Genomic DNA, 20,552 nt, shown 5'->3' on the forward strand with positions numbered 1-20,552 from the left:
ATTGTCCCATTTCTGCCCTTGACCTTGCACTTACATAGATTAGCCTATGCATTCTGGCAGAAATAAGCATTTTCTGCTTTGTTTTCTTTCCCTTTCCTCTATTACAGACTCACCATTTCTCTTTTCCCCCCATTTTCCTTCTTTTCTGTTTGCAACACCTCATTTTCTTCCCTCTACTTATTTCCAACAAGAGTTATTTTCAATAAGAGTGATTCACATGTCACACAAATTGGAACTGAAATTTTCATTGTTGCAAAAAAATAAAAATAAAAAAACACATCCAAAAGTATATCCTATAATACTCACATTTTCCACAGGGGAACTTGTGGTTTAAAGGCATTATCTGTGTGTCTTTGTGAGTGTACTGTGGGACCTCGCCAGGTTGTCTAGGGCCCTTGATCAAGAAAGACATCAAGTTAAGAAGGCAAGAAGATTTTTGTTGTTTTTTTTTTGGGGGGGGGGTCACACCCGGCAGTGCTGAGGGGTTACTCCTGGCTCTACACTCAGAAATCGTTCCTGGCAGGGTCAGGGGACCATATGGGATGTCGGGATTCGAACCACCAACCTTCTGCATGAAAGGCAAACGCCTTACCTCCACACTATCTCTCCGGCCCTGGCAAGAAGATTTTTGATAAGAACTATGGGTAAGGGTAATTCTAGAGAACAGTTGTTCTCTGATGTCATTCGAAGAATGGGCTTAGCACCTGCTCTTAAAGGGCAGTCTTTTGAACAACGTCTGAAGCAGGCAAATAGGAGAGGTAACAAGATCATCTGTTATAATTGTGGTCAAGAGGGGCATTATAACAGAAATTGTCCTAACAGAGGTAATTTTAGACAAAAGAGCATTCTTAACAAGGACCATCTGGAGCTTTGTCTTCAGTGCATATACAAGTAAAGGTCCGTTCGTCAAATTGTGAGAAACTAACATAGGAAACCACAGATGGACCAACAGGTACAGACTTGTATTTGTAACATAACAGAGACGAGGGAAGAAGCTCCACCAGTCCTTCCTATTGAGAAGAATGAATTTAGCACAAAGGGTTCAATGATCAAATTTAGGGTGATTTTGAATGGGAGAATTTGGCACTATATTGTCCCCTGAGAATTTCAGAATGCAGTCCTGAGGGTCCCTGAGCACTGATGAGTATGACTCTGGAAGTCCCTGAACACCACTGGGATGGTCCATATCATTTCCCAAACAGAAAACAGGGTCCTGAGAAGCCCCTCTACCTCTACCTATTAAGTTGATAGCAAGTCCAGGAGATCCAGAATCCCTGGGAAGGGTCTCTGGGTTTCTTGAGAGGCCATCATACAGGAAGGAAGAAGGAAGGAAGGAAGGAAGGAAGGAAGGAAGGAAGGAAGGAAGGAAGGAAGGAAGGAAGGAAGGAAGGAAGGAAGGAAGGAAAGTAAGGATGGAAGGAAGGAAGGAAGAAAAGGAGGGAGAAAGGAAGGAAAAAGGAGGGTGGAAGGAAGGAAAGGAGGGTGAAAGGAAGGAAGGAAAGAAGGAGGGTGGAAGGAAGGAAAGGAGGGAGGGAGAGTGGGAGGGAGGGAGAGTAGAAGGGAGGGAGGGAGGAAGGAAGGAAGGAAGGAAAGAAGGAAAGGAGGGAGGAAGGAAGGAATGAAGGAAGAAAAGGAGGAGAGGAAGGAAGGGAAGAAGGGAGGAAAGGAGGAGAGGACAGAGGGAAGAAGGGAGGAAAGAAGGGAAAGGAGGAGGGAGGGAAGGAGGGAGGGAGAGAAGGAGGGAGGGAGGGAAGGAGGGAGAAAGGAAGGAAGGGAGGAATGGAGAGAAGGAGGGAAGAAGGAAGAAAAGAAGGAAGGGAGGAAGGAAGGGAGAGGAGGAGGGAGGGAAGAAAGAAGGAAGGGAGGGAGGAAGGCAGGGAGAGGAGGGAGGAAAGAAGGAAGGGAGGAAGGAAGGGAGGAAGGAAGGAAGGAAGGAAGGGAGGAAGGAAGGAAGGAAGGAAGGAAGGAAGGAAGGAAGGAAGGAGAAATTTCTGTCTTTGAGAAAACTCAGTTTTAAAATTAACATTTAGCAAACATTTGTAAGAGGTCCAATATAGCTACTCCTCATAAATATTTTACATATATATAGGATCTTTAATTATCTTTTACTTTTTACAGTTAGGAAGGAATGAAATGAGTATTTGAACCTGGGTCTATATAAGACCAAATGCTTGATGATAACATATGCTAAATGGACAAAGCTCATACTTAGGTGTTACTATTGGCACAGTATAGACAAGATAGCATTTGGCTTAATAACCTCTTTTTTAAAAATCTTATGATTGGGAGAAGGCCACTGGAATGAATCCTAAATGGTGCCAGTGTATATTAGCAAATCATCTAAGTTTATATTTCATAGTATCTCATTGTTCTGTGATGCAGAATTGAGTTAGGAATCACTCCAATGTGCATTTTGGCTCCAAATCACTTTGACTCCAGACATTTAGTGATATTAAGATGGTGGATGGGCTGGTCATGACTCCAGGATATATTTAATAGCCTCTTTGTTTCTTGATGGAGATTGTAGCAGGACAGCCCCTGAAGAGGTTGACTGATGGAGGGATGGAGAATGAGGCCCTTTTCTTCCAGCTCGGAGCACGCGTCTGCCACCCTGTCTAGCCCACGGTTCTGAGGTGAAACAGCGGGTAAACAGCTCGCTGACAATCAGGCTCGTGGAAATATTTGCTTTATTCGGATGGACAAAACTGAAGTCCAAAGACTCAGATTCAGTTCCAGCCAGCAAAAAGCTCCCGGCCTTCCACAGACTCCTGTTTTTATACTCCAGAGTCAGGTCCCACCCAATGGTGGGATCAGATACCAACCAATGGTGAAAGCAGAATCAGGTCCTACCCTAGGGTGGGGGCAGGATGCCAGGTCACACCCTAGGGTAGGGCACAATCACCTAATCAGTTTAGGGTGAGCAACATAGTAATCCCCCAAATTATTTACATACACAACAGAGATGAGAAAAGACTAAGGTCATTTGAGTTGGTGATCAAAGCATGAACTCAGGGATTCTTATATGGCTACTTGGGGCTCCTGAAGAGAGTACTCCAAGACAGAGAAGATAGAAGGTGCCATGCTGAATCCAGAGTGCACAACATCACTCCCCATCATCTCAAGGTTGTTGAAAGCTTTTTCATGCTCACTCATCTTATTCCATGCATTTTATGATCATCCCTTTCAGGCTCTGTCCCCTTCTCTAGTCCTTTGACATTACCACTCTGGGCTTACCAAGAACTCCCTCATGTCCAAATTCAAAAATTATGTAACTTCTCTAGAATTGCTAATTTTTTCAGCAATTTCTATCTTGCAATATTTCTCTTAGTTATTGCCAATAGTTTTTATTCCTTTTACTTACTTTTAAATACTGGCGACCTTCAGGTTTAGTTCTTTCGTCTCTGACTTTTGTTCTCTATCAGGATTGACTATATTTCCTAGGTACACTTGGCAAAGTTTTGAGGCAGTTTTACTCATCATAGCTGTAGTGTTAACAACATCTAGTAGACAGAAGACAGGCATACTGTTGAACATATTACAGTGCAAAAGACTGTCACACATAACAAATAACTATCCAGTCCTAAATGTCAATTGTTCTGAGATTTAGAAACTCTGCTGTGTTTTTAAATGAGGGCACAAGAGAGAATGCTTTTCCTGATAGGTTTTTCTCCTTTGGGATTATTTCTTTAAAAAGGACTTTAGTGAATAGCATGTTGGAATAGAAGGGACTTATGTCAATAGCTGGTTAAAATCCTAAGTATCCAAAGTGAAGGCCATAATATCAATTTTGTGGTGTTGCCTCAATGGCTAATTAGATAATATGCATCTAGTGCTAAATGTGCATGTTGATCATTTATTTTAAATCATGTGACTTCCAGATGATCCAGCAATCTCAATTCATGGCATCTATCACTAGAACATAAAAGCATTAACTTGAAAATACATACATGCAGCAAATATACGTAGCTCCTGAGTATAATAAGAGTAGCTTTTGGGTTCAGTTAGTGGCCCCCCAGACAAAATAAACAGGGACTGAAATATAACAGGTAGGGCAAAAGACCTGGGCTCAATCTTGGGTATCTTTTATAATTCCCTGAGCCCTGTTAGGGAATTTCCTGAGTGCAGAGCCAGGAGTAACCCTTAGGCACTGCCAGGTATAGTCAAAAAATAAGAAATTGTGGACTACATACACAATGAAATACTACTCATGTGTAAGAAAAGATAAATCTTACAGTCGGTTGTATTTAGATGCAACTGAAAAGTATCAGGTTGAGCAAAATATGTCAGAGTGAGAACAACAAATACTGTATGGTCTCATTCAGTGATCTGTGGAATGGAAAGAAACACAAGAGACTAGAAAGTATCAAATGATCACAAGTCCTTGGCCTTGAATAACAAAACAGAGATTATCAAGCAAGGGAGAGGGAGCAAATTAGAAGTAACACAAGGACAATAGTAGGACAATAGTAAAAAGGTCTTGAATTCTTAAGTGGTGTTGAAGCTTTGTAGATCAAAACCACAAAGGTTTTTGTTTATTTGTTACTATTGTTACTGCTGATTACCTAAGCTACACATAATGTGTGTGTGTGTGTGTGTGTGTGTGTGTGTGTGTGTGTTTATTTTGCTATACCTCGCAGCACTCAAAGGTTACTTCTGGTTCTGGGCTCCAGGAATATTTGTAGCCATAGGGGACTGAACCTGGGTCAGCAGCATGGAAGTCAAATGCCTAATACTTGTACTATCTCTCCAGCCCTCAAAGTGAATTTAAAAATTTCATGACATAGCAAATAACCCACTTAAAACTGAGCCCAGTTTGCCATTTACTACTAGAAGAAACCTCTTAAATAGTAAGGAACCTCTTAAATAGTAAGAGTTAAATAAACATTTGCAGGAGAAAAATATGAGTTAAGTAGTCTTAAAAAGTTGATTGCATGAGAACTCGAGTTAAAGGTAGTTAGTTCTCTTCTGCCCTTGTTAGGTCTCAGGTTGAGAGATGAGTTTCATAACTCTGACTGCATTGTAGTCTAGCCTCGTCAGTATAATAATAACCACTGAGGTTTTATGAGGCTAGATCACTGGCTTGGCATGCAACCTTTCAATTATAGAGCATGTGACTACCCATAATATAAGGCAATAAACACAAGCAGACTTATTCTTTTGTGGTTGCATTGAAAAATGCAGAGGACAACAAATTTAGAGGCCTCTGTGGTTCTTAGCATTGATATGAACTGTAAAAGAAAAGGTTTAAAGAGTTAGAAGTTTCTCTTCCTCAATCTTTCTTTGTTCCTGCAAAAAAGGAATTTTTTCTAAGATGCAAAAAAAAATCATAATGGTGAGTGCACTTATGAAATTTTGTACACCACAACTCATTTGCATTTAATTTACATTAAATATAAACATAACATACATATATATTTAACAGCTCTCCCATGTCCCTGTTTCATTCTGATTCATTCTCCTTATGGTCATCAAGGTAAGCTTTTGCAAACACAGATTTCATTATATTCAATTACATACTTATTAGACTTAGGATAAAAATAAAATTTGGTAGCATAGTATGTAAATCCCTATAAGTCTTCATGCTATGCTATATGCCTCCTGCAGATTTCAATTTAATTACTGACTATTCCCCTCTCACAGAATTGTCTCTCTCTTTCATGATCCTTGACAAAATTATACCATTTTTCACTTATTATATTTCTTCTTTGGTGAACTCAGATTCTCTTAAACTCTTTGCTCTATAAAAGCAAGTATTGTGTGCCTTCTAGCTTGTTATCTTATCCCCAAAGTCTGAGACATAAGAGATGCTCAGTGAATATTTCTTAAATAAGTGAAAAATTAGGCAAAATATATTATATTGAGATAGAAGTAGAACTATTCAGTGATTATAGATAACAGTAATATTTTATAATTAAATAACAAATAACTAAATATGAAAAAATGTAGTATTGAATGCTTACAGTATGCTTAGTACTACACATGGTAAGAGTGATAAAATATGCAGCAAAATGTCATGCTACTTTTTATGCATTAACCATTTAATAGGTTTATTGGTTTAATATAGTTGTTTTCTATACTTATATGAGAAATGGTAAAATTTAACCAAATTGTTCCTGATAGTACAGTTGATAAATTGTTAGTAGAGTGGGTATGAATCCAAAATACTTAACTATCAAATTGTACACATTTAAAAAAAAAAAGATTTGATTATCCTGGCACATCAACCAATAAGGTAATATTAATTTGACAAATGCTATAGATACTAATAGATTCATCAGTATCTACAATGAATTGAACCTGAATGTATGCAAAACAACATTATAGATAATATTTTTATATTTTCTTCAATATTCAAAGTAATTTTTTCTCTTTTTTTCTTTTTTTTTTTTTTGGCGGGGGGGGGGTAGGAAAGAGAGTTGTTCAGCCACATCTAGTGATGCCCAGGTGTAACTCCTGGCTTTACACTCAAAATTTACTCATGGTGTCCTTAGGGAACTATATGGGATGCAAGGATCAAGTCCAGGTCAGCTACATAAAAGTAGGCTTTCTACCTGTTGTACTATTTCTCTATCCCCATTCAAAATGATTCTATTGGTAGGTGTCATCATTACTTTACAAGTGAATTAATGTACAGTTAGGTAAAAAAAAGAAAGAGGTGGGAAAGAGAAGATGATAACCATAAAATCATTCTATCTTCTAAAATATTCACAATATAACTTTAAGAAAATATTCTTGATAGAAAGTATGATTTATTGGTAGGCATAAGGGGGCCGCTGTGAGGCTCTTTTGAGATCAAGGCCCACTATTTATCCAATAAAGCACAAAAAAAGATGATTGATCTGTAGCTGTTTGGCATGAGTCACTTTTCAGTCACCATGTTTTCAGATTCATTTGCATTAAACTTGTAAAAGGAGATGAGGATTTTCTGGCTACCAGGGAATTAGATCTTGGCCAGGCAGAGGGCCCCAATCATGTACTCCAAGTTCAGCAGCTTGGTGTAGATGAACATGATGACTTGGCCAATGATCATGATCATTGTGTCCTGGGACTTTCCAAAAACACTCCAAATACCTATAAAGCTCCTTGACTAGGGATTACAAAGGTCAGACATTAATGTCTACTGAAAATAATTGTCTCTAAAATTTTTAAAGGCACCATATAAGGTCTAAGATCCCTAAGGCCACCTATATATAGCAATAGGCTGCCTATGTCACTAGGAAAGATGTTGTTTATATGTACTATATACCAATGGGGGCCAGGAGACAGAGAGGAGAGCATAGTTGACTTAACTGAATGAGTTAAATGCTTTTGAAAGGCAGAAAGCACTTTCACATTCCAATTTGATAAAACTAGCATTTGGAATGTTAAGACACTAAATCATAGTTTTGATAACTGAGAGATCATTTAGTCTAAGGCTTTCATGGGGCTTCTGATGAGTACAAAATTTGAAACTTTTAGGTAGCTCAGATATTTTCTACCTCTCATATGATGTGTTGGCTTATAGGCTAATCAGAACTTTCAGTAGATATTTTGTTTGGCTTTATTGTTTTGTTTTGGGGGTGCCACACTTGGTATACTTGGGGTGCACCAGAACCATGACTAGTAGCACTTATGGAGACTAAGCATGCAGGTCAAGGAAACTCAAATCCTAGGTACATGCTGTACAACTTGAGCCAAATCCTTGTCCACAGCTTGCCTTATTTATTTATTTATTTATTTATTTATTTATTTATTTATTTATTTTTTGGGTCATACCCAGAAGCACTCAGGGGTTACCCCTGGCTCTAAGCTCAGAAATCGCTCCTGGCAGGCTAGGGGAACCAAACCTGGGTCAGTCCATGGTTAGCTGCTTGCAAGACAAATAACCCTGAGGCTGTGCTATCATTTTGGCCTGTCCCACCTTGCCATTTTTAAAGACCTACTTGGCATATACAGAATACCCCCCTTCACCAGTGCAACATTCCCACCACCAATGTTCCCCATCTCCCTGGAACCCAACTACAATCATGTTTGTACTCATGGAGCTTAAATAAAGATGTTATTAAAAAAAAAAAAACACACCTACTTGACTGAAATGAATTAGTAACCAATTCAATCCTTATAACTGTAGTTGTATGTAAGGAATGTATGTTTCATTGTAAATATTTTGCTCTTCGTGGCTGGAGAGATAGCACAGCGATAAGGCATTTGCCTTACATGCAGCTGACCCAGGACGGACCCCATTCAAATCCTGGCATCCCATATGGTCCCCCAAGCTTTTGAGAAGCAACTTCTGAGCACAGAGCCAGGAGTAACCCCTGAGCATCACCAGGTGTGGCCCCAAAACCAATGAATAAATAAATAAATATTTTACTTTTGTAGTACTTAAATCAAGGATTTTTTTAGATGAGCAGGGAGATACAAATGGGGTTTTGTATTCAAAGAAAAATTTTTGTTATTCAAACAAATTATTTGTTATTAATTGAATCTCAGGACCTGAAGTATAGATCTTATAAATTAGAAAAATATTTTCAAGAAAAGACTCCTCTTGTTTTCCTTTAGTTCATGTATCTCCTCAGTTTTTCTTATGCTCCCTCCTCTCTACTTTCCACTGTCCTCTGCTTTCTCTATTCCTCTCCTCTCTTCTCCAGTCTCCTCTTCTATTTCCCTTCACCTCTCCTTCCCATTTCTTCTTCTCCCCTTTCCTCTTCCCCTTCACCCATCCTCATTCCTCTCCTTTCTGTTAACTTTCCCTCTAGTCTCTCCCTTTTCTTTCCGTCCCATCCCTCTTTCTCTCCTACCCTCTCTCCTCTTCCCTTTCTTCCTTTACCTTCTCTTTCTCTCCTCTTCTTCCTTCCTCCTTACCTCCCTTGCCCCTCCCCTCTTTGTCTCATCTTCCATCCCACCTTTCCTCTCCACCATTCTCTCCTCTCCTCTCCTCTTTCTCCATGCTACTGCTATATCCCATTGTCTTAAACAAGGAAGGATAGCTCATACATTAAAGATTTGTCCTCTGGTCCTCACAACATCTAGAATATTTCTATCTCCTGAAAGCATTTGAAAAGAATAACTTTAGGTTGAAAAGATGACATTATTGGTGAAATTAAAGGCTCACAGGGTTTACTTTAATGGAGGTGGGGGGCAAATCTCTAGGGGGAAATGTCAGCAAAGATATCACTAGGAGCTCAGAGGAAAGTATTATGTTCTAACCTTTTAAAAATTAATCCAACTAATAACAGGGATCCCAACTGTATTTCAGTCAAGCCATAATCTGAAAGGTATGATGATTAAAACCAAGACAAATGTAGTGTCATAAGCAAATGTCATGCCATAGATTTACCTACCAACAAGACACTGGCATGGTTCAGGTCAGAGGTTAATTAAAGACATTGAAAGGTCACTATGTGATTAGGTGAAAGCAGAGCTTTAATAGGGCATCAGTCTGACCTACTCTGACAGAAGATTTATGCCAGCTGCGATGACACTGCCACGAATCCTGCTGATAACAAGAGCCTCAATATTGGACTGAACAGAATGATGAATGGAGCACAGATCTCCTCACACTTCTCATTACAAGCTCTTTCACTCCTGGTGGCACTTAGCTGCATTTATTTACTGGCGTTTGAAGGTGTTGGGACAGCAGAACAGTATATCTAATACTTTTAAATGTAGACTTGTGATATAAAAATGAAACAAGAGATAAGATTAGGTCTTTGAATAATTGCATAGCTTTTCTTCCAAGATTATATTCACTAACACTAACATTATTTTTTCCTCCTAATGTTCTTCTGGTGTGTGAACAGTTCCGGAAAATTAATTGTCTGAGGCAGAAGGTCACAGGAAAAAAATTACTGATAAGCATTAAACATGTTATAAAATAGTACCTCACTACGTTTTTGCCTTCAGCCCTCAGGATTGAACAAAAGATAATATAAAAGAAAAGGATATACACATTTCCCACTGAGCCATATTTAGAATTGCTTAAATACCCTTCTTATTTGGATTTGATTATGTAAAGGATCTAGAAAGAAAGCCAAATTAATGAAAAATAAATAAAGATAAAACAAACAACTTATAATATTATGCAGCTGAAAGCAAATATAAGAGAAACTAAACCCTGATGAATAATGTTTACTTTTCCCTGAAACTCCTTCTCAACATGGTATATATTTATCAAACCACTAGAGTGTAAATTCTATAAAAAAAAAAGTCTTATCTCTCAACCAGTAGACACCACAAAAATTATATCTATAGAACATTGCATTATAAAAATGCTACAGTTCTTTTTCTTTTTGCTTCAAATGTAGCTTTTGCAGAAATGTCACATTAAAAAAAAATCCGGTTCTTTCTTCTTGGGCCACTAATGCGAGTCAGACCAGGGGAAGATCAAATCACATCTAACCCCAAGTTAGTCCTCTTATTTATTTTGAAATAAAGTTGGTCAATGGCAGTGGTGGAGCTGGAAACCTGCTGTAGGAGAGCTAAGAATATTTATTTGTTTATTTTCAGGCAATTATACTTGTGGGAAAAGACCAACTTTAAGGTGGATTTTTCACAAGTTAATAATTCAGCTCAGCACTTACAATCTTGTGGAACCATGAGAATGCAGGTATGCTTGGCAACTATACACACAAATCATTAGGACTCACTTTTGGGCACTTAACACGTTTGAGTGGCTGATTCTATCCCACCTGAGTGTATAAAAGCTGTTAAGAAGGGGGTGGGTTTCTTTGTTGGCGTTTGAAAAGAGCCTCTTTTCAATCACTTTCAACTTGGGATTTTCATTTACCTTGACAAATGTTATCTAGAGAAGGCCAGAATAGGTAAAATGGCTATGTAAAGAGCCTCACATTCCCACTAGTCTAAAACATTGAAGGCTCATTTATGAGGCAACTTCTAGATGCCAATAGATCAGTACTAAGTAATCCTGCTTAGAATCATGGGACTTAGTCAGGCCACCCATTGAACTCAGAGGCCAAAGGGCAATTATGAGGACTGGGGAAAATGACAGTCAGAGACTACTTACACATTTTTGCCTATCCCCATTTCCATCTGCTGGCACTCAGAGCCCTTCAGTAATGTGTATATCTCAGTGTGCTTCGAAACTGCTTGAACTCAGTATATTGAAAACATATTAAAATTACATAATTTGTGTCTAGAAATAAAAATGTTTTCTAGGTCATTAGGAAGAAATACATGATTGTCTGTTTGAGGTTTATTTTACTGTTAGAGAAAATTGGAAGCTAACCTATACAACTTTTATTTGTTTCCCATCTCAAACAACTAAACCACAATGGTATGTAAATAATATAACATTTTACTTTCTCTTTAGTATCAGGAGCATCTTAGAGAATCTGGGAAAATTGTGCACAAATCATAGAACCAACTCTTAGTGGACTTAAAACTTATTGAGAAGGGGCCAAATTGATAGTTGAGAAGGGGTCAAAGTGATAGTAGTGGGTAGGGTGTATTAGCCTTGCATGCGGCTCACCTGCAACCCATACCAGAAGTGATTCCTGGGTGCAGAGCAAGTAGTATTAACCCCTGAGCATTGCCAGGTGTGGTCCAAAAAATTAAAACAAACACCATCAAAAAACTCATTGAAACAGACAAACAAAATATCTAAGTAGGCTTCTCAAGTCCAAAGAAGATGACATCTAAGTATTAAAGAAAAAATAATGGCAAAACTTTGACAACATTTTTGTAAAGAATAAGTAACAATTTCCATGAACTTTTGTGGCCTAACTTACATCTCTTTTGAGAATAAGTGTGAATCTATGGAACTGGTTGATGAACTGACCATGGTAATGGCTGTGGCTTCTATGGCTACCAAAGCTTCAAGTTGTACAAAGGTGTGTGTGTGTGTGTGTGTGTGAGAGAGAGAGAGAGAGAGAGAGAGAGAGAGAGAGAGAGAGAGAGAGAGAGAGAGTTTGTGAGAGAGATAGAGTGTGTGTGTGTGTTGGTTGGGGGTAGACTACATGTCCCTACTCTGAGAAGATCCCTAGAGTTTTTAGCTTCAAACTGTCATACATTGAATTTTTGTCAGTTAGCTGTCTCTGTAGAGATTAGTGAAGCAGTGAATTTGGGCCATTGGCAAAGCAGCAATGTGGGATGTGAGTGTCCATGCTGTCTGTGCTTTGAACATAGGAGCTCCTACTCAAACTCTTAAAAAAAAAAGACAATTAAAAACATTTCTGTTTATAATTTGATTTTTACCCCACTTTATTGCTTTTCTCTTCTTCAAACAAAACCACGTAACTCGAACTATCTAGTTCCGCCTCTCAAATAGAAAGGGAAACAAGGGAGGGTACCAGGACCAAACAGATATATGATCACTATGTAGTAAGCTAGACACAGAGGGGACCATTTATTCTAGCAGCCTGGGGGGTGAGGATGGGGGAAATGAAATGCAGGATGGGATCAGGGGTGGAGGAAGGACAAATTTGGTGATGGGAATTCCCCTGATTCAATGTTAATATGCACCTAAAATACTACTGTGAAAGATATGTAAGCCAATATGGTCAAAATAAAAATTATATATAATTAAAAAATGACAAATACAAAAAAACATTTCTGATCTCTCAATTTAAAATAAAAACTATTTTTATTGAAGTAACATTGGTTTATCAAACTGTTTATTTTAGGGGCATAATTTTATATCATTTAAAATAATTTTTTTTTTGGTTTTTGGGTCACACCAGCAGCGCTCAGGGGTTACTCCTGGCTCTATGCTCAGAAATCACTGCTGGCAGGCACGGGGGACCATATGAAATGCCAGGATTTAAACCACCATCCTTCTGCATGATAGACAAACGCCTTACCACTGTGCTATCTCTCTGGCCCCATACCATTTAAAATTTTACCATACCATACTCACTAGTTTATTTGGGCCCACTTCCCTCTTTGATTCCCCATCTCTTCTTTTTCTGATAGTCTTTTATTAATTACAATTTTAAATTAAATATTGTGGTTTACAAAGTTATTCATAATTGAGTTTTATAATTACAATCTGCAAGCACTGATTTCACTACCACTATCAAATTGCCTTCACCAATGTTCCGGGTATACTCCGACTACCCCTCCCCGTAGCTTGCCATCTTAACAGATACATGTTTAAGCTTGGTTATCAAAGTTTGGATCTCAAGATTTCAGTGTTGTTGAATCTCTGTTTTAAATATTCAGTTCCATCATTTCTTAACACCACCAATATTTCTGAATTCCTTGACCCCTGCCCCTATGTTGTTTCTCATCTATCTCTTCTCCCATCCATTCTATTTCTTTTCTTTTCCTTAACTCTGGGGCCAAGGGTGATCTAGGCATCCCACCTTTAAACCACTGCATTCCCTCATATAGTTCTAAATACCACATGTAAATGATTTATCCTTCTTCTGGCTTACTTAATTTAACATGATAGCTTCCAGTTTCCTCCATGATGAAGAAAAATCACATAAATTCATCATTCCTTATAGCAGTGTAGTATTCCATTGTGTATCTCTATCACATATTAATTATATACTCATCTGTTATTAGGTACCTAGTTGATTCCAAATATTAATTATTGAAGAGAGCTGAGCTCTCCGAGTCTGACTGAAGGTAGGGGTGGATTTGTCCACCGTTCCTTGACCCCTGCCTGCTTTGGTGCCAGCAGACTGTTTTTGAGGGCCACACTTGAAGCTGCTTTGTGATCCCTGGGTCCAACCAAAAAGATTATGGAGGGGGGAATAAAAAATAAAAGCATGGCTGCTCCTCTTCGCTCCATGGCTGCACACTTTTTATATAGTACGAAACCCATTGCAATACACATAAATACAGTTAAAGGGTGAAAATGAGGAAACAACGAAGGACAACTGCATGCGTAGAGTATGAAGATGGCAGCTCTGATGAGTCAAAAAGTGCCAACTACCTGGTTGACCTCTCAGAAAGGGAGTTTAGAGTGGAGATGTGGAAGATGTTCATGGAACTCAAAGGGAGCATAGATCGATCTGAACAGACCACAAATATGAAAATTGGAAAACTTCAAACTGAAATAATGTGACTGAAAAATGCAGTACAGTTAATGCAAAACTCTATGGAGGGCCTCTCCAGTAGAATAACAGAAGCTGAAGTCATAATTAGTCAGCTAGAAGATGAGAGGAATAATAACTCTATACAACAAAAGAGATTTGAAAAGAACCTCAAAGAAGATTTTGAACAGATGAAAATAGAAATGTTGGATAAATTCAACAGAAACAAATAAGAATCATTGGCGTTCCAGAAACACAGGAGGAAAATCCCCAGGAAGAATCAACAATCAAGGACATCATTACAAATAATCTCCCAGAGATAACGACTGTATGCAAACAAATCCTGCATGCCTGAAGAGTACCAGCTAAAAAAGATCCCCCAAAAAAGCACCCTCAGACACATCCTAGTCACAATACAAATCCCACAAATAGGGGTAAGGTACTGAAAGCAGCAAGATCCAAAAGGGAAATTACATTCAAAGGAACATCCTTAAGATTTAAAACAGACATGTCACAAGAAACTCTCAAGGCCAGAAGATAGTGGTGGGATATTGTGACAAGATTGAATGAAATGGAGGCTTCACCTAGAATAATGTACCCAGCTCGACTCACATTCAGGTTTGAAGGAAGGATCCAGAGCTTCATGAATAAACAACAGCTCAGAAATTTTACAGATACAAAACCAGCCTTAAAGGAGAAACTGAAAAGCCTACTTTAAGACAAGATAGATCAACAGACAACATCAATCTTATAAATAAATATGGCATTAACTCACATGACAATCATCTCTCTCAATATCAATGGATTAAATGGACCAATTAAGAGGCACAGAGTGGCAAAATGGATCAAAAAGATGAACCCAACCTTCTGCTGCCTACAAGAAACACACCTGAATAGTCATAACAAATATAGACTCAAAATCAAAGGCTGGAGAAAAATCATCCAAGCAAACAACACCCTTAAAAAAGCTGGGGTGGCAATATTAATATCTGACAATGCAAACTTTAGACTCAAAAAAAGTTGTAAGGGATGAAAATGGACACTATGTACTAATCAAGTGATATGTACAGCAGGAAGAAATCGCAATATTAAATATATATGCATCTAATGAGAGACCAGCAAGATATCTAATACAACTATTGACAAATTTGAAAGAGGACATCAGTAATAACACAATAATTGTGGGAGACCTCAACACAACCCTTTCTACACTTGATAGGTCAGATAGACTGAAACCCAACAAAATATATTAGATCTGAGAAGAGAAATGGAAGAAAGAGGCCTAATATATATATATATAATATATATATATATACACACACATATATATGTATGTGTGTGTGTGTGTGTGTGTGTGTATAAGACACTCCATCCTCGGAAACCTGGATACACATTCTTCTCTAGTGCACATGGCTCATTCTCCAGGATAGACCACATGCTGGTACATAAAACATATCTCCATAAAATTAAAAGGATAGAAAATTTTCAGGCTATCTTTGCTGATCATAAAGCTCTGAAATTGGATGTGAATTACAAAGGCACACAGAAGAAAAACTTTAACAACTGGAAACTAGATGGCCTGCTACTGAACAGTGGGTCCATGATAAAACCAAAGAAGAAATTAAAACTTTCCTAGAAACAAATGACAATGAAGACACAAATTATCAGAATCTATGGGACACAGCAAAAGCAGTACTGAGAGGAAAATTTATAGCTTTGCAAGCACACATCAGGAAGGAAGAAGGGGCATAGCCTAATGACACAGCTCATAAAATTAGAAAATGATCAACAAAAGAAACCAAAAATAGGGAGACAGAAGGAAATAACAAAGCTTAGAGCAGAAATCAATGAAGTGGAAATCTAAAAAACAATCCGAAAGATCAACAAAAGCAGAAGTTGGTTCTTTGAAAAAATAAATAAGATCAATAGACCATTGGCAAAACTCACAAAGAAAGAGAGAGAAACTGATAACCCATATTAGAAATGAAAAGGGGGGGATCACTACAGATATTGCAGAGATTCAAAGGGTAATCAGAGATTACTTTGAGAAAATTTATGCCACGAAACATGAGAACTTTGAAGAAATGGATAAATTTTTGAACTCATAATCTTCCACGGTTGAACAAGGAGGATGTAGCATATCTAAACACTCCCATCAATACTGAGGAAATTAAAACGTCTCCACAAAAAGAAAAGCCCAGATCCAGATGGATTCACTAATGAATTCTTTCAAACTTTTTAAGAGGAATTACTACCAATCCTTGCCAGGCTCTTTCATGAAATTGAAAAATGGAAACATTTCCAGGCAGCTTCTATGAAGCCAATATCACCTTGATACTAAAACCAGACAGAGATACAGCCAAAAAAGAAAATTACAGACCAATATCCTTGATGAATACAGATGCAAAGATCCTCAATAAAATTCTGGCAAATAGAATTTAATGCCTTATCAAGAAGATCATTTGCTATGATCAAGTAGGTTTCATCCCAGGAATGCAAGGATGGTTTAACATTCATAAATCCATCAACATAATACACAATATGAACAAGAAGAAAAATAAAAATCACATGATTATATCAATAGATGCAGAGAAAGCATTCGATAAGGTTCAACACCCATTCTTGATTTAAAAAATCAATTACAAATCAGAAAGATGAGAATGAAAGGAACCTTTCTCAATCTAGTCAAGGACATTTATCACAAGCCAATAGCAAATATAATCCTCAATGGAGAGAAACTGAAAGCCTTCCCTCTAAACTCCAGTACAAGACAAGGTTGCCCCCCCTCACCACTCCTATTTAACATAATACCGGAAGTACTTGCTATAGCGATTAGACAAGAAAAAGATATCAAGGGAATCCAGATAGGAAAGGAAGAAGTCAAGCTCTCACTGTTCACAGATGACATGATACTATACTTAGAAAACCCTAAAGATACTATCAAAAAACTTTTAGAAACAATAGATGCATATAGCAACATAGCAGGCTATAAAATTAATACACAGAAATCAATGGCTTTTTCATACACCAATAATGATAGGGAGGAAATGGATATTAAGAAAACAACCCCATTTACATTAGTCTCACATAAATGCAAATACCTTGGAGTCTACTTGACTAAGGATGTGAATGATATATACAAAGAAAACTATAAAACCCTGCTACAAGAAATAAGAGAAGACACATGGAAATGGAAATTCATACCCTGATCTTGGATTGGCAGGATTAATATTATTAAAATGACAATAATCTCCAAAGCTTTGCACAGATTTAATGTGATCCCTCTAAAGATACCCATGACATTTTTCCAAGAAGTGGACCAAACACTTCTGAAATTCATTTGGAACAATAAACAGCCACAAATAGCTAAAGCAATACTTGGGAAAAGAAATATGGGAGGTATTACCTACCCTAACTTTAAACTGTATTACAAAGCAATAGTTATTAAAACAGCATGGTATTGGAATAAAGACAGACCCTCAGATCAGTGGAACAGACTGGAGTACTCAGAGAATGTTCCCCAGATATACCATCACCTACTTTTTGATAAAGGAGCAAGAAATCCTAAATGGAGCAAAGAAAGCCTCTTCAACATGTGGTGTTGGCACAACTAGCTAGCCACTTGTACAAAAGCAAATTTAGACCTCTAGTTAACATTGTGTACAAAGGTAAAATCCAAATGGATTAAAGACCTAGATATAAGACCTGAAACCATAAAGTATATAGAACAACATGTAGGTAAAACACTCCATGACATTGAGACTAAAGGTATCTTTAAGGAGGAAGCCATACTCTCCAAACAAGTGAAAGCAGAAATAAATAAATGGGACTATATTAAGCTGAGAAGCTTCTACACCTCAAAAGGAAATAGTGCCCAGAATACAAGAGCCACCCATTGAGTGGGAGAAACTATTCACCCAATACTCATCAGATAAGGGGTTAATATCCAAAATATATAAGGCTCTGATAGAACTTTACAAGAAAAAACATCTAACCCCATCAAAAAATGGGGAGAAGAAATGAACAGACACTTTGACAAAAAAGAAATACAAATGGCCAAAAGGCACATGAAAAAATGCTCCACATCAAAACAACTATGATGTACGATCTCATGCCACAGAGATTGGCACACATCAGGAAAAATGAGAACAAGTAGTGCTGGCAAGGATGTGGAGAGAAAGGAACTCTTATTCACTGCTGGTGGAAATGCCATCTGGTCCAACCTTTGTGGAAAGTGATATGGAGATTTCTCCAAAAGCTGGAAGTTGAGCTTCCATACAATCCAGCTATACCACTCCTAGGGATATAACCTAGGAACACAAAAATACAATACAAAAATCCCTTTCTCACACCTATATTCATAGCAGTGTATTTACAATAGCCAGACTCTGGAAACAGCCTCGATGCCCCTCAATAGATGAATGGTTAAAGAAACTGTGGTACATATACACAATGGAATATTATATAGCCATCAGAAGAGATAAAGTCATGAAATTTTCCTATACATAGATGTATATGGAATCTATTATGCTGAGTAAAATAAGTCAGAGGAAGAGAGATAAACACAGATTGGTCTCCCTCATCTATAGGTTTTGAGAAAAATAAAAAACATTTGTGTGGTGATTCTCAAAGACAAAATAGAGAAGGATGGTAGGGTCCAGTTTCCGACATGAAGCTCACCACAGAGATCGTTTAGTGCAGTCAGAGAAATAATTACATTGAGAACTATCATAACAAAATGTGACTGAATGAGGGAAGTAGAAAGCCTGTCTAGAGTACAGGCCGGTGTGGGGTGGGGAGGAAGGACACTTGGGATATTTGTCATGGGAATGTTGCACTGGTGAAGGATTATATATATATATATTATATATTACATATATATTATTATATATATTATATATATTATTATATATATTATATTATTATATATATATTATATATATTATATATATATATATCAAAAAAAAGAAAAGATAAGGCCTCCCAAGTCTTATCACAGGCTGTGTTCTTTACACTGACTGTATAGAAAGAGGAGGTACAGTAAATGCACCCCATATACACCTCAACACAGGCCCTTTGCCTGATCTGTATTGTGAATTGGGGGACAAAAAAAAAGAATTACTCCTGGTGGTGTTTGTGGGGACCTTATGAAGTGCTAGGGATTACACCAGGGACAACTGCATACAAGTGCCCTCACCACTATTATCATTTTGGCCAGTATACAAGCTTTTTGAAAAATAATTTCTGAGGGGATTTTGAGTCACGCTCTACAGTGCTCTGCACTTATTCTGGCTCTGTTCTCAGATTGTGAGGTGAAACGAGAGGTCGCTCCACATCCTGACTTCAATGTAGGATATGCAGATTCCAGGATCTTTAATACAGAAACATGATACCAACAACAGAGACTGTGTGAAAAATAAAAGTGTGTTGGCACTACAGACAATGTCTTGGATTGGACGATCTAGCTTGCCTGGAGCCTAGTGTTGGTCTTGTGCCAGGAAACTTCAGGGGTCAGGTCTCTTTGTATTTAGGCCAAGGTTATTCCTTTCCATGTCACTCGTATTTTGGTGGGCCTATGCAAACAACAATTGCCACTCTAACACCATTTTTACTGTGCTCCTTTGACTCTAATCCTTAAAAAGAACCCACTTAAAATTTGAGGTTAACTTAAGCTAATATGCATGTACATGGAAATGTAAAAAAAATACTATGCCTGTAATGTTTAAGGAGTTACGTAAGTTTTATGGCTTTAGATTGCCTTGTGTGCTGTTAAGAAATATTATAATGTGTTACAATCTGGGGACTTGAGGGACAAAGTAATTGTACATGGATTCTGTCTTACTTATCTTAATGTTCTTTGGCTGAAATTTCAAAGTTAAGATATCAGCAAGGGGACTTCTGAGAATTATGTTATGGGTGATTGTCCTTCCACTGTAACTTTACCTTATCCTCTTTCTTTGCATCTTTGTTCTCCTAATTAAAAATAAAAAATTAAAAAAAAAAGGTGATAAGATTGAAGAACTGTATGCCCTTCAGCTGCAGTGGGAAAGGCTCCAGTAGGAGTCTCCACAACAGAGCCCGGCAGACATGGAGCACAGCAAACCTGACGATGGCCTCATCGACGTTGACGTTGGAGCCCCCAACCACGACAGCATCGTCACTCATATGACGCAGAGGCGCCAGGTCCAAGACCTGGTGTGGGAGGTGTCCGCACTGACAGGCCAGTCCCAAGGCCAGGAGGAAGAACTGGAGGCTATGCTGAAAGAGGTGAAGGCCTTACAAGAGAGCGTGAAGCTGAGGGTCAGAGAAACTTCCCAGCTTGTCTCAGAAGCCAAACATCTGTACAATTGGGGACCGTGCTCCGAAAGTCACCTGCTGCTTTAAAGTCGCCCAGGTCCCTCCACTCAGACCGCATTTGGGGTCCCTTCAATGTGGTCGATGAGTGGGTCCAGGGGAACTCCCCTCCAGTGCCCCAATGCCATCTCCTGCCAGCTCTGGGGTATTGGGCTGAGAGGTGCTTGGGGCTAAGGCTAAGAGGACTAGCTTGGCCCTGAATGACATGCTTGGCCC

General features: G+C 38.2%; 1 non-coding gene across 1 annotated transcript; it reads left to right on the top strand.

The window, feature by feature from the left end:
* The first annotated feature begins 18,959 nt into the window (after nt 1–18,959).
* LOC126010061 (small nucleolar RNA SNORA51) lies at nt 18,960–19,092 on the top strand. Its single transcript, XR_007496200.1, has one exon. It is a non-coding gene; the product is annotated as a small nucleolar RNA SNORA51 (small nucleolar RNA).
* The last annotated feature ends 1,460 nt before the right edge of the window (nt 19,093–20,552 follow it).

The sequence above is a fragment of the Suncus etruscus genome, chromosome 5 (genome assembly GCF_024139225.1).
Source record: "Suncus etruscus isolate mSunEtr1 chromosome 5, mSunEtr1.pri.cur, whole genome shotgun sequence".
Classification (NCBI taxonomy): Eukaryota; Metazoa; Chordata; class Mammalia; order Eulipotyphla; family Soricidae; genus Suncus; species Suncus etruscus.